The 18,506-nt window shown below is 45.2% G+C and overlaps 1 protein-coding gene across 1 annotated transcript in view; it reads right to left on the bottom strand.

Moving 5' to 3' along the window:
• Window positions 1-14,556, bottom strand: part of TAGAP (T cell activation RhoGTPase activating protein) — a 72,288-nt gene extending 57,732 nt beyond the window's left edge. The window contains exon 1 of the mRNA XM_069973761.1: window positions 14,497-14,556. The gene's annotated coding sequence lies outside the window, so the exon portion shown is untranslated. The remainder of the gene's footprint in view (window positions 1-14,496) is intronic.
• Window positions 14,557-18,506: the final 3,950 nt, after the last annotated feature.

The following is an 18,506-nucleotide window of genomic DNA, read 5'->3' on the forward strand; positions in this document are numbered from 1 at the left end:
TAGTCAGTCACCAATAGTGCAAGTTCTCCCACTTAAAAAGATGAGAGGCGTCTGTAATTTACATCATAGGTAGACCTCAACTATGAGAGACAAAATGAGAAAACAAATCCTGAAAATCACATTGTCTGATTTTGTAAGAATTTATTTGCAAATTATGGTGGAAAATAAGTATTTGGTCACCTACAAACAATCAAGATTTCTGGCTCTCACAGACCTGGAACTTCTTCTTTCTAAGAGTCTCTTCTTTCCTCCACTCATTACCTTTAGTAATGGCACCTGTTTAAACTTGTTATCAGTATAAAAAGACACCTGTGCACACCCTCAAACAGTCAGACTCCAAACTCCACTATGGTAAAGACCAAAGAGCTGTCAAAGGACACCAGAAACAAAATTGTAGCTCTGCACCAGGCTGGGAAGACTGAATCTGCAATAGGCAACCAGCTTGGAGTGAAGAAATCAACTGTGGGAGCAATAATTAGAAAATGGAAGACATACAAGACCACTGATAATCTCCCTCGACCTGGGGCTACTCGCAAAATCTCACCCCGTGGGGTCAAAATGATCACAAGAACGGTGAGCAAAAATACCAGAACCACGCGGGGGGACCTAGTGAATGAACTGCAGAGAGCTGGGACCAATGTAACAAAGCCTACCATCAGTAACACACTACGCCGCCAAGGATCCTGCAGTGGCAGACGTGTCCCACTGCTTAAAGGGGTTATCCAGCGCTGCAAACACATGGCCACTTTTCCCCCTACTGTTGTCTCCAGTTCAGGTGCGGTTTGCAATTAAGCTCTATTTACTTCAATGGAACTGAGTTTCAAAACCCCACCCAAACTGGAGACAAGAGTAGGGGGAAAGTGGTCATGTTTTTGTAGCGCTGGATAACCCCTTTAAGCCAGTACATGTCCGGGCCCATCTGAAGTTTGCTAGAGAGCATTTGGATGATCCAGAAGAGTACTGGTAGAATGTCCTATGGTCTGATGAAACCAAAGTGGAACTGTTTGGTAGAAACACAACTTGTCGTGTTTGGAGGAAAAAGAATACTGAGTTGCATCCATCAAACACCATACCTACTGTAAAGCATGGGGGTGGAAACATCATGCTTTGGGGCTGTTTCTCTGCAAAGGGGCCAGGACGACTGATCCGGGTACATGAAAGAATGAATGGGGCCATGTATCGTGAGATTTTGAATGCAAACCTCCTTCCATCAGCAAGGGCATTGAAGATGAAACGTGGCTGGGTCTTTCAACATGACAATGATCCAAAGCACACCACCAGGGCAACGATGGAGAGGCTTCGTAAAAAGCATTTCAAGGTCCTGGAGTGGCCTAGCCAGTCTCCAGATCTCAACCCTATAGAAAACCTTTGGAGGGAGTTGAAAGTCCATGTTGCCAAGCGACAGCCCCAAAACATCACTGCTCTAGAGGAGATTTGCATGGAGGAATGGGCCAACATACCAACAACAGTGTGTGCTAACCTTGTGAAAACTTACAGAAAACGTTTGACCTCTGTCATTGCCAACAAAAGATATATAACAAAGTATTGAGATGAAATTTTGTTATTGACCAAATACTTATTTTCCACCATAATTTGCAAATAAATTCTTACAAAATCAGACAATGTGATTTTCTGGATTTGTTTCCTCATTTAATCTCCCATAGTTGAGGTCTACCTATGATGTAAATTACAGACGCCTCTCATCTTTTTAAGCGGGAGAACTTGCAGTATTGGTGACTGACTAAATACTTTTTTTCCCCACTGTATATACATTACACAGAAACAAAAGCACAGCGTTACCCAGAAAGTTGTACCCCTCCTACTGATATGAGAAGCCTGAGTTTTAACATTTTGTGAAGCTAAATAAAGAAATTTTGGGCATGCCCTAGCTGCTGGAATTTCCTTTTTTGTACCCCTCCTACTGCTCCACTCTTCTACCTTTAGGCTATGTTCACACAACGTATGAGACCGACCGGTCTCTGGCCGACCCAACCACTCCGACCGTCCCTCGTGTCGGCCGCCCTCTGCCGCGTCACCAGCTGCTCAGCCGCGATTGGCTGAGCACAGTTATGCTCAGCCAATCGCGGCTGAGCAGCTGATGATGCGCCACGCGTCATCAGCTGCTCAGCTGCGATTGACTGAGCACAGTTATGCTCAGCCAATCGCAGCTGAGTAGCTGATGACGCGGCAGTGAGCGGCCGGCACTAGGGATGGTCAGAGCGGTTCGGCCGTCCGTCCGAAGATGACATCATGGCACAAGATGGCGGACGGAGGTCAGCTAGAGGCAGGTATGTATAGAGCACTACACTTCCGGGTCTGGTGTGGGTGGGGGGAAACACGGGGAAGGGGGAGATTCACTAACATAACATACATTACAAAGTTGTATAACTTTGTAATGTGTGTTATTTAGTGAATAATTGTTTAGCGCCGCACTACCCCTTTAATGAATTAGCCATGACAACATCATGTGGAAGGAGAGTTCAATAGTCTGACTGCTCTTACAGTAAAGAATCTCGGTCTGTGCTGGTGGTAAAACCTTCTTTCCTCTATACGTAGAGGATGCCCTCTTTTCATGGTTACAGACGTAGGAGTAAAAAGATCACTACAAAGATCTCTGTACTGTCCATTCATATATTTGTACATTGTAATCAGATCGCCCCTAAGACGTCTTATCTTCTAAACTAAATAGCCCTAAGCTTGAAACTTGGTGCTGTAACCCACCATTCCCTTAATGACCTTGGTCGCTCTCCTCTGCAACCACTCCAGTTTAGCTGTGTCCTTCTTACATAATGCTGCCCAAAACTGTACACAGTATTCCATGTGTGGTCTGACCAGTGATTTATAAAGAGGCAAAATTATTGTCAGGGCCCTGGGGAACAAAGATAAACAGGACAAGTGGGCCCTACGGCTAGCACCACTCACTCTGTCCCTACCTTTTTGCAGAGCAGGTCCTAACTGACCTTTCGTAACTGGGCGTCAGTCCCTGCTGTCAAATAAGTGCAAAACACAGACAAACAAAATCCAGGACACAAAATAGATAGCACAAATGTGCTGAGGAGAATACCAGACAAGTAAGGTAGGAAAGCCAGTGATAGTGACAGAGAGGGCGAACAAGGTACAATGACAGTAGACAAGGCAAAGTAACAAAAGAAGCAGAGGTAAGAACCAAGAAAGCAGTAAGGAATGGAGGACCAAACAAATAGAGGACGAAAGCCAAAGATGCAACAAGCTAAATGGTGAAGCAAAAGCCAGAGAAAGTAGCAAGATGAACTGAGGACAAAGCAAGGCACACTGAGGACTAAGCGAGGCACACTGAGGACTAAGCGACAAAGAATGGAAAGAAACAGACAAAGAGGTCAGGAAACCAGTAATACAGACTGCAAGGTAAAATGCTGGATCAAGCTGAACAGACTAGCTGAACAAAGCTATCGAGAGCAAAGACTGAGATGAGAGAGATGCCCGGACACAAAGCTCATAGGTAAAGCAAGAGAAACACAGAAAGCCAGAGGTGAAGAGACCTGTCCATCAAAACACAGCAGAGACAATAAGGGAGAAGGTCACAGCAAGGTAAGTGCAGGGAGAACTAAGAAACATGGAATGGATCACAGAAGACAACAGCAAAGAACATATTAAAACCAGGAACGGACTTAAGGCCAAAAGCGCAGTCTTTGGCGCAGAGGTTGAATCTTCACCGCAGAGGGTGGTACAAAAAGATACATGTATGCCATTAGCTGTACAAGTCAAGGAAGAACAAAGCACCTTTGGGTGCACAAACTACAAATATAACATGGACAAAGAGCCAACATGGCCCAACTTTACCACTGAGGATTTAGCAAGTATCTCCCACAACGGGGAGGCCATCTGTGAAAATGAGGGGTGTCACATCCTGTTGAGAGGGAAAAGAGCTGGCGCTCAGAAGTAGAGAGGAATGAGAAACAGTAAACAACTGGAGAGAGGGGGGGGGGGGAGTATGGGCAAGGGAGGGGAGCTACAACACCGAGGGGCACACGAAGGGAGAGGGGAGTGACGACCAGCATACACACCAACAGAAGAAGCAACCAGACCAGGGGGGTAGGGGGAGGCGAAGCACCTCACTGAGAGATGAGGGTCTTATATTTGTCGGAGTCCGTGAACTGTTCCCAGTAGTACCAAGTCTGAAAGAAGCTGAAGTTCCGCTCATGCAATTGGGCAGTAAGGTCCTCCATATATTTTAAGTCTTCACCCTCCGTAGCCACATAGCGATGGTGGGTGGAGCTTGTTGCCTCCAGGAGGCCGGGATACAAGCCCTGGCAGCATTGACCAAATGGCGGACAAGGGAGCGGCGATAGCCTCTCAACGGGATGTCCGATAGGTGCAGGAGAAACAGTGAGGGGGAGAAAGGCAAAGGAGAGTCCGTGAAGGTCGAGGCAATACGCCACACTTCTCTCCAAAAGGGGACCAATTTGGGACAGCTCCAAACGTATGGAGGAGAGTCCCTTCCTCGCCGCAATTTCTCCAGCACAGGGGGGGACACTTCGGGAAAGATTCTGTGAAGGCGGACCGGAACCCGGTACCATCTAGAGAGAATCTTATAACCTGCCTCCTGTAACCCGGGAGGAGATGGAGGAGGTATGAGTACAAGTATAAATTCGGTCCAATTGTGGGCCCGTAAATGAGACGTTCAGGTCCTGCTCCCAGGCAGAGAGGAATGGAGGAGGCGGCTGTTTCCGGGGGGAGCCCAGCATGGCGTATAGAAGAGAGAGAGAATGTCTGAGAGGGCCCGTGCCAAGGCATAACGTCTCTAACTGAGTGAGCGTGCGAGAGAAAAGAGGATGGAGCAGGTAGAGAAAGGAGGAAATGGTGCAACTGAAGGGCCCTCCAAAACCCTAAGGGAGAAGGGTCAGAGAGGGCGCGGAGCTCAGAGAGGGACACCCAAGTGGGACCCCGAAGAAAGCTGCGTGCACGGAAGGAGCCAGCTTGGAACCATTCCCGAAAAAAACCGGGTCAGAGGCTCCCGCCGAAAATGAGGGAGAGCCTATGACCGGGAACAAAGGAGATGGGTGAGGAGCTAGAGAGGCCGAAGAGAAATATTTCTGGCATAGTTTAAGAGTTGGGGCGACCGTTGGGTGAGACCCGACCAGTCTACTGGAGTTAGGAAGCCAGGGAGCCGCCAACAGGGAGAGGGGACGAGCGACATCTCAAGGCCAACCCACTGTTTTGAAGAACAGTGTCGGTGCCAATCTATCACCCTAACCAGGTGACTGGCTACATAGTAAAGAAGGATATTGGGAAGGCCCAACCTGCCACGCGTCTTCGGCCGGTACAGGACCGACTTCGCTACCCTAGGTTGTTTATGGGCCCAGATGAACTTGGTCAGTAAGGAAGAAAGGTGTCTGAAGAAGCTCAGGGGCACCGTCACTGGCAGGGCTTGGAAGAGATACAAAAGTCTTGGAAGGATGTTCATCTTGAAGATGGAACAACGGCCAAACCAAGTAAAGGTGCCCCGGTGCCACCCAGATAGGTCCGCTTCGACCTTTTTCAGCATAGGGGGGAAATTAACCCTGAACAGGTCAGAGACAGAGGGAGTAAGCTGGACACCTAGATAGGATAGAGAGGAACTCGACCAGCGAAAAGGAAAGGAGTCTGCAAGAGAGGAGGCCAACGAGGGTGAAAGAGAGAGGTTCATCGCTTCGGATTTCTGAAGGTTAATTTTATAGTTGGATAGGGTTTGGAATCTGGTAAGCTCAGAGAGAAGGTTGGGGAGAGAAACCATAGGGCGGGTGAGAAAAAAGAGCAGATCGTCCGCGTAGGCCGCCACCTTATGGTTGACCGACCCCACGCGAACTCCCGAGATATTTACGTTCTGTCTGATATGGCGTAGGAAGGGCTCAAGAGTCAATATGAAAATTAGGGGGAGAGTGGGCACCCCTGACGGGTACCGTTGTGTATCGGGAAAGAAGACGAGAGAAGGCCGTTGACAGAGACCTGAGCCGAGGGGCATGAATAGAGAGACCCGATCCAGGCCAGCATGCGGGGACCTAGTCCCAGGTGCTGGAGGGTGGCGGTCAGGAATGGCCAGCCGACCCTGTCAAAGGCCTTCTCTGCGTCGGTGGAGAGGAGCATTGTGGGTGAGGGATCAGAGTGAGCATAGTGTATGATATTGATGGCCCTAGTGGTGTTATCCCTGCCTCCCCGAGTGGGCATAAAGCCCGCTTGGTCTAGATGAACACTGATGCCATCTTTAGCGTCAATGCCTCTATTGATGCATCCCATTATTTTATTAGCCTTGGCAGCCGCTGCCTGGCACTGATCAAAATTTGAGTTTACCGTCCACCAATTCCCGCAGGTCCCTTTCGGAAGCAGTTTTACCCAGTGTTTTATTATTTAGCACATAACTGTACTTATTATTTCAACTGCCCAAATGCATAACCTTACATTTATGAACATTAAACTTCATTTGCCATTTTCTGCCCAAGACTCCAGCTTCTCCAAATCCCTCTGTAATATATTATCTTCCTCCATGGTGATAACTTTACCCAGTTTAGTATCATCCGCAAAACTGGAGATTCTACTCTGTAGCCAGAGCCGGCTCCAGGTTTTTGCAGGCCCTTGGGTGACAGAGCCTAAGCAAGCCCCTCATCCATCCATAATCACTTGAGACAACACTAACATATTCAAGCAAACATTACTGACTAACACATATTACTGAAACAGACAGTGACATACACATTACTGACTGACACACAACTGACTGAAGCACATTACTTACTGACTGACTGACTGACACACATGACTGATTGACACACACACATTACTGACTGACACACATTATTGACTGATACACACATTCACACAGCACTTACAGCTAAGTCTTCTCCTTCTTCTTCTGCCTGATTGATCTCCACACTATAGCATTTGGGGATCATGTGATCAGGTCCGTTATCCCTCTCTCTCTGCAGGACGCTGACAGGTCCTGATCTTATTTGTCTTCTGATGTTCAGCGCTCACCCTGCACTAGACTAAGTGAGCAGAACGTCAGAACACTGGGACCCCCTCCCTCGCTGGGCCCCGACACTTGCTGGATAAGTCCTGTGCTGACACCAGCTGTGTCTGTAGCCCCGCCACAAGGTTATTAATAAACATATAAAAAAAAGTCGACACAAAAATGACCTCTGCAGTACCCCACTAGTAACTGTTACCTAATCAGAGTACGTTCCATCAATGACCACCCCCCGTGTCCTATCAATCAACCAGTTACCCATATATAAATCCTCATTTTATGGACTAACCTTCCATGTGGCACAGTATCAAATGCATATGAAAAGTCCAGGTACACAACGTCCACAGCCTCTCCCATGTTCAGTCTATAACTGACCTTCTCATAGAAGCTGATCAGATTAGTCTGACAGGACCTATCCCTCATGCTGGTTATAAGATTATTTTCATTAAGACACTCCAGTATAGAATCTCTTACAAAACCCTCAAATAATTTATCCACTATAGATGTTAGACTTACCAGCCTATAGTTTCCAGGATTTTGACCCCTTTTTGAATATTGGTACCACATTAGCTATACGTTCCTGCTGCACATACCTCGTGCAGTAGGAATGTATATATACATTCCTGACTGAGGGGCTTCTGATGTGTGCGGGACCGCTGCAGTGAGAGCGGTCCTGAACACATCAGTGTGTCCAGGGCCGGAGGTAATGAGAGGCAGTTGCGATCCAACAGCTATGTCTCATTAACCCCTTAAACACTGCGATCTATCAATCGCGGCGTTTAAGGTACTCAGTGACAGAACAAGCTTCATGGCTGCGGGGGGTCCCGATCGCTTGTGCTGACAGGCAGGGGTAAGTCACTTACCTCCGTCCTGTCGGATAGGCCATCTATGGATAGAGTCTGCTCTCAGGCAGGCTATATACATAGATCGCCGATAACACTGATCTATGCTATGCTATGGCATAGCATAGATCAGTACATGCAATCTATTGATTGCATGTTTTACAGGGATAAAAAAAAGTGTAATAAAAAAAGTTTTTTTAAGTATTAAAAAACCCTTATTAACCCCCCTCCCAATAAAAGTTTAAAATACCCCCTTGCCCATCATAAAAATAAAAATATATATTAAAAAAAACATATTAGACATCGTAGCGTGCAGAATTGTCCGATCTATTAAAATATAACATTATTTTTCAAGCTCGGTAAACAGCGTAAACAAAACAAAAAAACACACACCCGGATTGCTGATTTTAATAAATTATATATCAGAAAAAAATAAAAAGCAATCAAAATTTTTCTGTTACACCCATATGATATTAATAAAAACTAGAGATCATGCCGAAAAAATTGACACCCCAACCAGCCCTGTAGGTGGAAAAATAAAACCGCTATGGCAGAGAGGAACATTGCATTGATTTGACCCAGACTTTTGTGCATCAAAGGGCTCTGTCTTGAAGGGGTTAAATATTAGGAATAAGGGTGTGTCTTCTCTTTCCTATAGAACCCTCTATGTATCTAAAAGCAAAAGTTTACATGTGTGTACTATAGGAGGTTTGTGTGTGTTGTATTGCTAGGTGTATGTATGTGGATTTAGGTATCAGAAACTGTAAACTATTGTGATTGTATCTGTATTGTATTGATTTGTACACGATTTGCACTGTGACCTGTAGAATATTCTAAGTTTAAGTAAAGTTCTGATTGTTTGTGCACAGCGAGTAACGTATTTTCTTTACATAAGATAAAGTCAGACAAAGAGGGAGCTGAAAAGAGCGGGATATAAAGAGGGACTTCATTGTCCCATAGTACGGTTGATGCCAATCTGTAATTTTACATAAAGAAACAGCCAGGAGTATAAAGGGGCACCCCACTAGACTTACCTTTAAAATATAGCGAGCCAGTCACAAAAATAAATTGGTACCAGCGTGACTCTCCTTTAACATATGGTGAGACAGATCTAAACTGTTTTTAATTTGTTTTTGTGATTTGTCCTGTGAAATTGCGGTATACTGTGAAGTAAGGTGGAGAGGCACAGACAGGTAACCTACATACATGGTGCAGTGTAATGTTATACTGTGCGCATAGGCCTTGAGGTTTGAACGGGTAAAACTGTGTTATTTAGGGCTGAGCACATAAAAATTAAAACAGAGAACCTATTTAAATTGTGTGATGCATCTGCACAAAAAAAGTCTACGTTGGTGAAGTGAAAAGAGAAAAATATATTTTTTATAAGTATTCACTCCTTTTGCTCCAAAGCTTCTAAAAAGTTCTGGTGCAACCAATTTTCTTCAGGAGTCACATGCTTAGCGAAATGTGTGCAATCTAAGTGTCACATGGTCTGTCAGTATATACACAACTTTTCTGTAATACTTCAGAGGCTGCAACACCATCAGGCACCACTAACCAAACAACACAATGAAGAAGGGGCCACCCTGGTATTTCCCTATTTGTCTCCCAATACTCACAACAGAGTGGGACTTAGGGGGCTATGGTTTTGTGATCTCCCCACTGGGAGGCAGTGGGTTTCCTTCCATGGAGGGATATCTGGCTATCCCTCTGGCTATCTGGCTATACCCCTTTTTTGCATTTTCAAATTTTATAGGGAGCAATATGTTTTGTTGAACACCATCAAGACCAAGGAAATCTCTAAACAAGTCAGGGACAAAGGTGTTGAGAAGCACAAGTCAGGATTGGGTTATAAAAAAAAAATAACCAAATGTTCGATGATCTCCCAGAGTACCATCAAATCCATTATAATTGATTGAAAAGAACATGGTACCATCAAAACTTCAGGCAAGGAGGACCAAAGCAGAGACTGGAGGATCTGTCCATAGGAACACAATAAGCCATAAAGTCAATAGAGCATCAACTGGAGGATCTGTCCGCATGACCACAATGACCGTATACTCCATAGAGCAGAGACTAGAGGATCTGTCCATACCACCGCAATAACCTGTACACTCCATAGAGCAGAGACTAGAGGATATGTCCATACCACCGCAATAACCTGTACACTCCATAGAGCAGAGACTGGAGGATATGTCCATACCACCGCAATAACCTGTACACTCCATAGAGCAGAGACTGGAGGACCTGTCCATACCACCACAATAACCTGTACACTCCATAGAGCAGAGACTGGAGGACCTGTCTATACCACCACAATAACCTGTACACTCCATAGAGCAGAGACTAGAGGACCTGTCCATACCACCACAATAACCTGTACACTCCATAGAGCAGAGACTAGAGGACCTGTCCATACCACCACAATAACCTGTACACTCCATAGAGCAGAGACTAGAGGATATGTCCATACCACCGCAATAACCTGTACACTCCATAGAGCAGAGACTAGAGGATCTGTCCATACCACCACAATAACCTGTACACTCCATAGAGCAGAGACTAGAGGATCTGTCCATACCACCACAATAACCTGTACACTCCATAGAGCAGAGACTGGAGGATCTGTCCATACCACCACAATAACCTGTACACTCCATAGAGCAGAGACTAGAGGATCTGTCCATACCACCACAATAACCTGTACACTCCATAGAGCAGAGACTAGAGGATCTGTCCATACCACCACAATAACCTGTACACTCCATAGAGCAGAGACTAGAGGATCTGTCCATACCACCACAATAACCTGTACACTCCATAGAGCAGAGACTAGAGGATCTGTCCATACCACCACAATAACCTGTACACTCCATAGAGCAGAGACTAGAGGATCTGTCCATACCACCACAATAACCTGTACACTCCATAGAGCAGAGACTGGAGGATCTGTCCATACCACCACAATAACCTGTACACTCCATAGAACAGAGACTGGAGGATCTGTCCATACCACCACAATAACATGTACACTCCATAGAGCAGAGACTGGAGGATCTGTCCATACCACCACAATAACATGTACACTCCATAGAGCAGAGACTAGAGGATATGTCCATACCACCACAATAACCTGTACACTCCATAGAGCAGAGACTAGAGGATCTGTCCATACCACCACAATAACCTGTACACTCCATAGAGCAGAGACTAGAGGATCTGTCCATACCACCACAATAACCTGTACACTCCATAGAGCAGAGACTGGAGGATCTGTCCATACCACCGCACTAACCTGTACACTCCATAGAGCAGAGTGGGGGCCCCCCACCCTACTGTAACTATGGCAGCATTAGCATGGTGTTCATACTAATGTCATGATGTCCTGATTTGGGCAAAATTGCGGTAAAAAAGCAGGGATTTTCTGCAAATCATGGCAGAACTGTAGCCAGGAGACAATACACCACTGAAAGTATGTCTTTTTGGGTGGCCATGGGCCTCCCAGGAGCTCAGGGCCCCGGGCTACCGCCCGAAAAGGACCTGTTATAATTTCGCTACTGGAGGAGAGACTGGATGATCTGTATATACCATCACAATAACCGTGCACTCCATAGAGCAGAGACTGGAGGATCTGTATATACCACCACAATAACCCATACACTCCATAGAGAAGAGACTGGAGGATTCGTCCATACCACCACAATAACCTGTACATTCCATAGAGAAGAGACTGGAGGATCTGTATATACCACCACAATAATTGTACACTCCATAGGGCTTTATAAAAAAAAACACAGCCAAAAGAAAAGCCTTTACTTACAGCCAAAAATAAGTAGGCTCATTGTAACTTTGCCAAAAGGCATGTAGAAGACTCCCCAAATATATGGAGTAAGGGGCTCTGGTCAGATGAGACCAAAATTTAACTTTTCAGCCACCAAGGAAAACTCTATTTCTGGTGCAAAACCAACATCTCATCACCCTAGGAACCCAATGTTTTTCAGCAGCAGAGACAGGGAAACTGGTCCAAGTCGAGGGGAAGATGGAATTGCCTAGTCAAAGCCCTGACCTTGATTCAATTGAGAATCTATGGTCAGACCTGATTTTGGTGGAGCAGTTTTGCCTTGAGGAATGCCTTAAGACTTATGAAAGGTGAATTGCAGCTCTAATTGCCACAAAAGGTGGCTCTACTAGGTACTGACTTTAGAGGGCTGCGGCAAGACAAGGCGGAGGTGTGGCCTTCTTCCACACCAGATTTATCATGATTTTCACCTGCTAGCAGGCGAAAATGATGGCAAAAAGCTATAACAGCTTTAATCTGGTGTAGATATCTGTGACTGCAGTACGACAGCTTCTGGTTCACCAGATATACTTAGAGGGGCATGCCTCCAGTGTGAATCCATTGTGGGACATGGGGGCAGGGCTTGATAATTGTGTCCCTTTGTCTCTGCATTAAAAACTATTGTCATCTTTCCCTATGTACCAGTCTGTCATTTATTTTATTCATGTAGTTTTTTTTTATTTCATGTTTAGTTCTGCATGTGTAAATTCTGTATATTAACCCTTAACAGTAATTGTAACTAATAATAATTGTATTGCACAGTTAACAATATGCTTTTTTGACCTCTTGAACTATTGAAAAAAACTGCATGACAGGAATTCACAGAAGCTTACAGTATGTGTACCTTACAAACTGAAAAAGAGCTGCTTCTCACCTTAGAGTTAAAGGGCTGTTCATGAGCATTCATTGCATAATTGAGCATATACAGACTTAAAAGGGCTCAGGTTAGGAGGAGAAGGGAAAATGTCTGTACTCCCCTGCTCCAAAAATTCAACAGGAGACAGCACCTCTCAGTGAAAAAACGTGATGTCTTTATTCACATCCTACTTCCGCAACGTTTTGGCTGCTTCTCAGCCTTTCTCAAGCGTGTACTCCCCTGCTGTCAATCCCCCTCTAAAGTTGTTAAAATGGTGCCAGTCTCCACTGATTGGGACCCCGTGCTTCCCAAAGTGTGACAGTGGGGGTCCCAATCAATTGCACTGACACACGCAGGTTTAATACTTACCTTTGCTCTGTCAGATCGGCGATCTTCTTATAGAGTCTGCCCTCAGGCAGAGAAGAGTGTCGACAATACTGCAAGTGCATAGCATTAATCAGTATATGCAATCTAATTATTGCAAAAAAAAACTATACATCATGGCACAAAAAAAGGAAATCCTCAAATCATGTCCTGTTGGGAGGACCTGAGGACTGGAGATGAGAAACACTGCTCCAGGCATTGGGTGCCACTGTTGCCTCTACGCCCCATGTTACCATGTCCCTGAACATATCAAAAGTGTTATTCAGTCTGGGTCTAATATCTCTTTAATCTCTTTAAACTATTGGCAGATTGGATCCATTCTAGTCTGAACTGACATGAGCTGTTATCATTTTTTTATATTATTGCTGTAATTGAATAGACTGAGAGTTCTCTACCTGAATACAATTTAAGTAGGTGTTTAGAAAATGTGTTTTCTTTTACCCTATATGCACACAAGAGCATAGGCACACACACACACACACACACATACATACACACACACACAGCACTGACATATAACATATGACTTTTCACCAGGCAGAAGTTGATGCAGCATTGCACGAAGATTTATTAGGAATTACACTGCACCCAGCTGTAGCTTAAATATGCGCCTCTTAATAAAAACGCATCCTTTTTTAGCGTACACAAAAACAGAGTCAACCACATTTTTGTGTTTTTGTTTTTGATCCTTTTTTAATAATAGAAGTCAATGGAAAAACAAATGTACACAAATCCATTTGTTTTTTTCATCAGTCTTTTTTGCATAAATGGATGAAAAAAATGGATTGCAAAAACGCAGTGTGAGCCCAGCTTTAAAAAGAAAAAGTAAAAACATGTTCTTTTACATCTTTTTAATCATCACTCACGATATACATTCATCTCTGCGGCTGTATTGTTGTATGAAAAATGCATCATTGTATTTAAATCAGGAAAAATAATAATTATAAAAAATATAAAAGAAAAATAATCAATTCTTTACTTTTACTGTACATTAAATGAAAGAATATCAGACTGTTAATAAAGAAGTATGTACAATGTGCCTGTGGTAAAGAATGAGAAAACACCTTCCCTTCCAACAGCAGAACAATTCTCAGTGTATGTTCTGATGACACACGGAACCATTGAGCTGTAACAGTCACCTGAAATTCATTTTCAAGGACTTAATACTTTAAAACAATAGCTAGTGAGTTAAATATTAACTACAAATGTGTGCACATAGAAAGTATTACTGGTCGGATATAGACCGAGGTCCATTAGGAAATCGAGCCCAATGGATCCTGCACAGTACATTTCCTATAAAGAAGTAGTTTAGAGTCCTATTTAATTTCAAAAGTAACAATGTTACAAATGTAATCAGCACCACTGCCCAGAACCTGGCTTTCTCCCTCAGCACCGATTTCAGCTCAAATAATATTTGATGCTTGGTTACTTATTCTAGCGTAGTGTGATGGTGCACATACAAAATACCATGGTAAGTACTATATGACAATCTCATGGTATGTGAAATATAATGCAGCATAGATAGCAACAAAAGTAAACTCAACTCAGTATAATAACCAGGTGTTCGACAGAAATAACAGAAACTAGATGTACTCACTTGGGTTTTGTTATGTAAAATTCCATCATAGCTTCCTCTGCGTGCCTTGTTCCTAGGGTGGGAAAGTGACATGATCTAAGTGGGTAAAGAGCTTGCTTTACAGACACATGCCTAAGCAGAAACTGAAATAGCTGAGCCACTTGACTAACCATTACAATCCTATATACAAACCCACATAGGAGGGGCTATCCTCTGGTCTGACGGTCAAAGACTTTAACAACTGAGCTGTGTGATTAAACATCCCTTAAATAACCCTTTCGTCATAATATATTTATTTCTTAGGGGTTAATTTTTACAATCTGTAGTATAAAATTGAAGATAGTTAAAACTGTCAGCTAGAAATGACATTCCAAACTGCTCACATGGATATATAGCTAGGTAAGCAGTGAGACTACCCAAACTTTTACTGTAGTTGTCTAAGGCTGCAATGGCCCCAAAATAGCTTTTTATTGTAGCTCCAAAGTGTCATAGATTGCAGCCTAAGGCTATGTTCACACTATGTATATTTCAGTCAGTATATGTATATTTCAGTCAGTATATTTCAGTCAGTATTGCAACCAAAACCAGGAGTGGATTAAAAACACAGAAAGGATCTGTTCACACAATGTTGAAATTGAGTGGATGGCCGCAGGGGCGTAGCTAGGACTCATGGGGCCCCATAGCAAAAAACTGTATGGGGCCCCATAAATCCTGTACGCCCCCCCCCCCCCCCCCCCCCCCCCGCCAAACACAGCCAATGACGCACATATACACACACAGAGGCACCATTAACATATATACAGATACGCCACTGACATACACACATATATACGCTGTAATGTGATTACACTAGTGCTGATGTATACACCATGAGTAGAGCCCAGCATTAATAGAAGCTGCTGCAGAACATCTTTGGGAGCAAACCTGTCAATCACTTGAGACACTACTGACATACACAAACACACACATATACACCACTGCTACAGACACTGCTGACATACACACATATATATATATAGCCACAGATACATACACATACTGACATATAAATATATACACAGATACATATATACACACACTGACATATACATATACCCACAGATACATATATACACTCACTGACACACATACACAGCACTTACAGCTCCCAGGCTTCCCCCTCCTCCTCCTGTAGTCCGGGCTGATCTTCACATAGATGTATTGAGGACCTTTGGGTCATGTGACCCAAAGGTCCTTCATCCCTCTCCTGTGCCGTCTGGCAGGTCCTGCTCCTCTGTTCAGCCCACTCACCCGGCACTACAGTGAGGGGGCTGAACAGTGCAGTGGGGGTCCCTCTTCCTCTCTGGACCCCTGGGGGAGTGGGGTACCTACCATGAAGGCAGGGCAGGCTTCCTCGGGCCCCCTTCCTGCAGGGGCCCCATAGCAGTCGCCTTCCCTGCCTTCATTGTAGCTACGCCACTGGATGGCCGCCATTTAATGGCAAATATTTGCTGTTATTTTAAAACAACGGCTATTGTATTGAAATAATGGCAGTTATTTACTGTTATATGGCGGCCATCCACTCAATTTCAACATTGTATGAACAGATCCTTTCTGTGTTTGAAATCCACTCCTGGTTTTGGTTGCAATATGAGGACCACAATACTGACTGAAATATACATAGTGTGAACCCAGCCTAAGACAGATACAATAAAGGTAAAGATAGCCTAACTGCCTACATAGTTATGTATCCATGTAAATAGTTTAGGATGTCTTTTCTAGCTGACAGTTTCCCTTTAAGTCCATGCACCAATGAGAATTCTGTATAAAAGTATCCAGAACATTTATTACTCACCTGCCCTTTTGTTTCAAATCTGTCAGTCAAAAATTCTTTTAAAGGAGAAGTCCCAGGAAATCCAATAATGACAGGAAGGCAGGGGGTGCAAGAAAATAATAAACAAAGCAAACTTACCTATCTTTGTGCCCTGTAGCGCCACTCCCAGGTCTAGCTGACAGCCACCGGTGTCCTTCAGCTCTTCTAGCTGCAATGTTACATACCTGTCTGAGTTATTGCCCACTCAGACAATCAGTGACTGGGGCGGGACACCAATTTCCAGCAGAAAATGACATCCAGAGGCCATCAGCAGGACCCGGGAGTGACGCTAATGAGGCATGGTGACTGGTGAGTTTACATTGTTTATTATTTTCTCCCCTTCCCTCCTCAATTTGTTGAATTTGGTGGGACATCTCATTTAATGTTGTACATTGTAAAATGACCAAGGCCTCAGCAAGCTTTCAAGGGTTCTCTAGCCTTACTAAATTGATGGCCTATCCTCATGGTCCTCATGCCAACAATAAGATATTTGTGGGTTGTTATTTCTCGGCAATTGCAAGGATGATCATCAGAAGCCTTACCTGTCAGGAATGTGCAGTAGCCTGGTGTGAACTGGGCCTGGTGTTTGCTTTTGTGTGCCACACCCGATTTCTTCTAAGCTTCCAGCAATGCAGGAGTTAAGATGAGAAGCTTCTGGACTTGATTATGCACCTGTTTTGTCTCTGTGATTGACGGGTTTCTCTACCTGTCTGTAACCTGGAAGATCAGAGCGCCGGTCCAATGGGGATCTGGACCGGGCTCTTGGTCATCATAAAACAAAGCTGAGGCAGAGTCCCAGCGCTGGCTATTTAGGTTAACCCCTTGCCGCAAAATGACGTTTGGGGAACGTCATGTAAAGTAGGTAGTTAATGCAACATGACGTTCCCCAAACGTCATGTTGTTCCTGCCTCCCCCCGCAGCCAGTAAGTGAGATCGGGCAGCGGGAGGAGGCAGTATCACACCACATCCTCCCGCTGCCTCTGCCCGGAGGGGAGCCGCGCTCCCCCCGGGCAGTTAACCCCATAAACGCCACGGTCGATGCGACCGCAGCGTCTATGGGGGAGATGTGGTGTTTGCCGCTGATCGGGCGGTGGGAGGAGGCTGCAGGACGTTGCCTCCTCCCGCCGCCACTGTCACAGTGTCCCCTGGCCCCCCTTCCACTGACGCCGGTACCGGAGATCGCCGATATCAACATTATACCGGCAATCTCCGCTACCGGCGCCGCCGACAGCTTTCATCTCCCCCCACCGTGAATCCACGGTGGGGGGAGATGAAAATGTAATAATCAGACCCCAGATCAGCCCCCCTAGTGCCCCGATCACTAACCCGCTCCCTCCCCGGGCGGCCATCAGATCCAAGATGGCCGCCCCCATCCCTGCGAACAAACGATGTTTGTTCGCAGGGATGGAAATGAAAGAATGATCAAAGCCCCATGCTCTCCGCCACCGGAGGTAGCGGAGAGCATGGGGCAGTGATCGGGGACCCCCCGTGTGGTCCCGGAGCAGGCGATTGGCGGTATATACTATATACCGCCGATCGCCTGTTCCCAGTGCTGCCGACACTTTTTATCCCCTGTCACCATAAATCATTGGTGACAGGGGATAAAAAGTGTTACAGTGTCGCCCCCCCAAGTCGCCCCCCACCCCCCCAGTCACCCCCGTCCCCCAGTCACCCGCCCTTCCCATTATACGTTACCTGATCCTGGAGCTCCTTCATCGGTGTCCTGGCTGCTTCTGATGTGCGCATGTGCGCCAGAAGCATCCAGCTCTGAAAATTTAAAGTGACAGAGACCAATTTGGTCTCTGTCACTAAACTATGATTACTGTGATAGAAAATATCACAGTAATCATAGTAATACAGTGAAAATGAATGGATAAAGTACAAAAAGTGAAAAACACACAAAAAAAAAAACCACACACTTTTTATTATAGTAATAATTGCAGTTTACTCCCAAATTACCCCTAACCCCCCCAGATTACCCGTAACCACCGCACGTTGCCCATAACCGCCCCAGGTTGGCCGAAATCACGCCAGATTGCACGTAACCACCACACGTTGCCCGTAACAACCGCACATTGCCCGTAACAACCGCACATTGCCCGTAACCACCGCACGTTGCCCGTAACCCCCGCACGTTGCCCGTAACCACCGCACGTTGCCCGTAACCACCGCACGTTGC

Source organism: Dendropsophus ebraccatus, chromosome 6 (genome assembly GCF_027789765.1).
Source record: "Dendropsophus ebraccatus isolate aDenEbr1 chromosome 6, aDenEbr1.pat, whole genome shotgun sequence".
NCBI lineage: Eukaryota > Metazoa > Chordata > Amphibia > Anura > Hylidae > Dendropsophus > Dendropsophus ebraccatus.